Source organism: Mauremys mutica, unplaced genomic scaffold, assembly GCF_020497125.1.
Source record: "Mauremys mutica isolate MM-2020 ecotype Southern unplaced genomic scaffold, ASM2049712v1 Super-Scaffold_100099, whole genome shotgun sequence".
Lineage (NCBI taxonomy): Eukaryota > Metazoa > Chordata > Testudines > Geoemydidae > Mauremys > Mauremys mutica.
In genome coordinates, this window is record NW_025423266.1 from 1,661,131 (window position 1) to 1,666,322 (window position 5,192).

Here is a 5,192-nt window from a genome sequence, read left to right on the forward strand (position 1 = left end):
AAGTCAAGCCTGAAAATAAGGGGGACAGGTTAACCCTAAGGGGTGTGTGTGTGTGTGTGTGTACAGTGCTAAAGCTAAATCTAAAGGTGTCTCTCACCACCTGAGAATAAACTTAAAGCTTAGTACAGCAGAGAAACTTTTGCAAACCTGGTCTGTTGTACAAGAGGGGACACTGAGGCACACCACCTCATGAATTTCATAAATGACCAGCGAGTGGGGTAATTCACTATCTGATGATAGACCACAGTAAGGACAGCCTGGAGGTAATTATTCTGTTTTTTCTGCAATTAGCAAGGACATTTGTAAAAGGAAGTGGTATTATTATTAAGCACTAATCTGTCCCCACCAACGGGGGGTAGGGGTGGAAATTGTTTATTTTGTTTTTCAGACACTCTACAAGCAAGCTGGCACCAGCAAAAGAATAACCCATAATACCATGAATCTATGTTTTGTGTTGTTTGTCTTGTTGTTAGCATTGTTGTGTTTCAATGAACAGAAAAAACTCATGACATGAGTGGGGATGGCTTCAAAAGGTTGACCTGGGGGAAGATATGTATGGAAATTCAAAACGCTCGACAAGGAGGCCAGCACCTGTGTAATAGCTACCGTGGTATCTGGAAGTGAATCGGCAGCTAAGGTGGGCCCCACAAGCCGTATGGGAATAATGAGAAGGGGATTTGCTTGCTGGGAATCAATGGAGGGGTGTGTAAAATGGTGTAAATCCAGAGAAGATGTTTGAATGTGCCCCTTCCTGATGGCCATGGAGGAACACACCCAATGGCCCATGGCAAGGGGTGGACAATTGGGTGTACTGTGTATGAGGTGTTTTGCTGGAAATGTACATATTACTGGGGGCACAATTACACCAGCCCCTAACCAAATTCCACACTACACACTGCTCTCTGGGCTTTGGTGCACAGATAGACCTGTGAATCTTACTGCTGTGAATAATCGAACCAGGGCATATGGCCTGATTCCACACCACGTGGTTAAGTTGGTTTGGACAATAACCCATTTCTCTGTGGACATTCAATGGACTTATGATATGAACAAAAGCACGAAAACCTGCAGCGGCAGCGTATTGCAGCTGCCAGCAACTGGGCATGTTAAGAGCTTGACCCCGTCGAAGGAGGAGAGAAGGTGTTTTGGTGGTGGCCGGGATGTTGGACCATGCGGCAGTGCTCAGGTCTCTCGGTGTTGCTGTGGATTGTTACAGCGGCTGGTGTATTGCTAAGTATACTTGTGTTACGTTGCCTATGGAAATAACCGAGAAGTAATGGAGTAAGCCCCTCCCCCCTGTACTAGACAACTTGGACCCAACCTTCCCAGGCCCACTATAGTGAGAAGTCTGGAACACTAATTGGAACAGGTGTGGCACGCCCGTACGAGAGAAGGTGCAGGGCACTGCACTACGCACAGGGCATTGGGACAAATGGAATATCAACACCTTCCACCTTGATGCCTGGCCCTATCAGGAAATGTGTCACCATATGTCCTATGTTTTGCTAAGGGGGTGAATGGGAACAGGGACACAGGCAAGGCTCTGTGGCATCAGGGCTGGGATGAGGACACTGAGGAAGGAAACTGGAATCATTGCTTGCTGGAAGTTCAATCCAATAAACATCTCATTGTTTGCACCTTGGGTTATTGCTGCTCTGTGTGTACACAAGAAGGACCTGATAATGGGAGGGTGAAGGGATAAACCCTCTAACACTAACTAACATCTAACACATTTCAACCTCTTCTTTTCACACCATTGCTCATTCTCAGGGGCTGCTTTGTCTCCAGACAGATCCCTTCTCTTTCAGAACAGCCTTGCTCTTTCCCTCACTGAGGTGTTGAAGTAAACACTCCCCTTCCCTCTAGTCTCAGACAAACACTAGTATTAAGTGTTTGCTACTGATGGATTTAGAAAGCATTTGTCAAGATGCCATTTCTGGGGGATTTTTCCCAAGATCCAGTATTTTGTGTTCAAACATCTCCCAGTTTCCTTGGGGAAAGTAAGGGCAAGGTTTTCTTGCAGTATACAGGAAGAAGGCAGTTTTTCACCCCAGATGGGACTTGAACCCACAATCTCTGACTTAAAAAGCCATTGCCTTATCCATTAGGCCACTGGGGCCCTGATGGAAGAATGGAAATTCCATCTCCTAAATGCATATTTCTCATATTAACTTGGACGCCAAATACCCTCTTTCTGCACCTTACAGAAATGTCTGCATCCCCTGGCAGTGAGGCTACTGGGCAGGTCGCTGACAGAGCTGAGCCCCACCTTTCTGCCAGCCATCTTTAGAGAAGAAGGCTCTTTCCCCTGACAGCCACACAGAGCTGCCTAGCATCCCGAGAGCCTCCCTCGTGTTCTCCCGCAGCAGCCGCCTGCCGGTGTGGGTGGGAAAAGGGGACCAGGAAGCACTGCAGCCTCAGTCCAGGACAGGAGGCCCTCGCCACGCCCAGGCCTGCCTCTTGCCTTCAGCCCAGGCAGCCAGAGGTGCCGGGTAGCTCCCTGGCAGGCAGCCGCCCGCCTCAGCCACTTCTTGCCTCATGGCCTAGGCTCTTGGTGCTCTGCTGGTCACCGGCTCGCTTGAAGGCCCAGAGGGAAAGGAAACAAGCACATCTTTAGCAGAGGATGGTTTTGATCCATCAGTTGCTGGGTTATGGGCCCAGCACGCTCCTGCTGCACCACTCTGCTGGATTTTTGCAAGTAACAGCCAGCACCCAGCCTCCAGCCTCCACACTACACCTGGTGAGCACTAGTACTGGCAGGCAGGTGCGCAGTCTGCTAGGCAGCAGCCTTGGGAACAGCAGTTTTGTATTCATGTGTCTCTGTGGTGCAATGGGTGAGTGTGTTTGGCTGTTAACCCCCAGTGGGCGCTACCCTTAGCTGCAGGCTGCGGTCTCAGGGGTCAGGGGAATTGATAGTTTGCTGCTAAGAAGGGAGCCAGTGCAGCCCTCTGGTGCTCTGCTCCGAGCATCTGCCTAGCCCAGGCTGTCCGATGGCCTTAGGTGCTTCCCCCTCCATGCTCTGGAGCAGGGGGTCTCATCACAATATTTTTGGTGGCCTCAGAGTGTGGCCATGCCTGCAGATGTGTTTCCTGGAGCCCCCGGCAGGCTGGGTGGTACAGGACGCCGATCCCCTGCTGGTAGCACCAGCAAAAACCAGTGCATCTGCCTGCCAGCGTTAGAGTTCGCAAGGTGCTAGTGTGGATGCTGGAGACTGGGTGCTGGGGACTGTGAGTGAGAAGCCAGCAGAGTGGTGCAGCAGACGTGTGCTAGGCCTGTAACCCAGAGCTTGATAGATCAAAACCATCCTCTGCTTTGCCTGTGCTCAGGGCCGGCTTTAGGAAGTGCGGGGCCCAATTCGAACAGTTTTGACAGGGCCCTGGACAGCCGGTCCTTAGTTTCTGCTTGGTAAAGGCAAGTCGGTGGGGTCCATCCGTCAGAAAAAGAGTCCCAGGCCTTCTTGCTGGGCGCCAGGGTGCAAAAGCAGCGCATTCCCTCCTGGAAAGGGCTGTGTTTCGAATGTCCGTCCAGTGCGCGTTGAAGGGAAGGATCTGCGTGCCTGGGAAGCTGCGTGCCTCCAGAGGCGCTTGAGAAGCCAAAGGGGCCGTGGGTGAGTTTGTGATGAGGTGAGTGTGAAGTGTGGAAGGGGGAGGGTGTCAAGAGGAGGTTTTGAGAGGAAAAAAGGTGCTGCTGAGCTGGTAGGGGAGGGCAAGGTCCCAGGCGGGTGTTGTGTGAGGAGCTGTGTAGGCCCGAAAAGGCGTCCTGCTGGGCAAGGGCAAGTGAGGAGGGCCAGGGCTTTTCCCAGGGCTGTTGCTGCGGCCAAAGCCTTTGGAAAGCAGAAGAGGGCCAGGGGTGCTGTTGCCTGCTGGGGCCCATGCGACGGTGTAGGTGTACGCTGACCATAGCTGGTCTGTGGGAGCTGAGGCCACTCACCATGCCCCCTTCCTCGTTAGTATAGTGGTGAGTATCCCCGCCTGTCACGCGGGAGACTGGGGTTCGATTCCCCGATGGGGAGGGTGACCCCTTTTCAAGGGGGGAACAAAGAAATCCCTGGCCTGTCCACCACATGCCTTCCATTCTCCTTTTACGGCCACTTCCCTTCACACCCCGAACTGATGACTTTCTCCTCCAGAGAGACAATTACGTCGCAAGGACACGCTGGCCCTAGCCAAAGCCTCTCCCTGGCCTTCCACCCCTGGGCCCAGCTTCGGGGCCTGCACGTGGGGGCACGTTTCAGAGCGGCAAAGGGAAATAGGCTGGCCAGGGGCATGAGGACAATGGCCCAGACAAACGGGGAGGGACTTGGTCCAGGGGTGGAGGAAGACAGAAAAAGGGACAGGCATGGGATTGGCTTCCTCTATTTTTTCCTTTGCTCAGCATTTTACCTGTGACTGTAATGGGCAGACTTGAGAAATACCTGTGGCCGCTGGTGACGTAGGAGGCCGCCCCGAGAGCGCAGAGCTGAGCATTTTCACTGGGCTGCTGCCTGCGCCCCCAGCGCCTGGCCGTGATCATATAGTGGTTAGTACTCTGCGCTGTCGCCGCATCAACCTCGGTTCAAATCCGGGTGTGACGGAGCGATTCTGGCGGGACCCAACTGAGAGTGCCAAATCAGGACCAATTGCTTAAACTGGGCAGTCACAGCCCTAGGCTGGGGTTTTTCCACCTCTAAGGCAAACCAAACCAGCCAGACAAAAAGGACTTTGGTCTCACCTCACTGGCTAACCACAAGTCACACAAGCAATTTCCTTAGACACTCCAGTCTCCCAGCATCACCACCAGTGCACTCGTCCTGGGGATGAATGGTTATGAAAACCAACACCCCAATAAAAGAAAAAGGTTCCCTCGATCCCAAAGGACCAAGCCCCAGACCCAGGTCAATATACACATCAGATCTTACCCACAAATCACGCTGTTGTCAATCCTTTAGAATCTAAAATCTAAAGGTTTATTGACAAAGGGAAAAAGGTAGAAATGAGAGGTAGAATTGGTTAAATGGAATCAATTACATACAGTAATGGCAAAGTTCTTAGTTCAGGCTTGCAGCAGTGATGGAGTAAACTGCAGGTTCAAATTAAGTCTCTGGAATACATCCCCCGCTGGGATGGGTCATTCAGTCCCTTGTGTAGAGCTTCAGTTTGTAGCAAAGTCCCTCCAGAGGTCAGAAGCAGGATTGAAGACAAGATGGAGATGAT

The 5,192-nt window shown here is 52.0% G+C and overlaps 1 non-coding gene across 1 annotated transcript; it reads left to right on the forward strand.

Moving 5' to 3' along the window:
- The first annotated feature begins 3,940 nt into the window (after positions 1 to 3,940).
- Positions 3,941 to 4,012, forward strand: TRNAD-GUC. The gene has a single exon. It is a non-coding gene; the product is annotated as a tRNA-Asp (tRNA).
- The last annotated feature ends 1,180 nt before the right edge of the window (positions 4,013 to 5,192 follow it).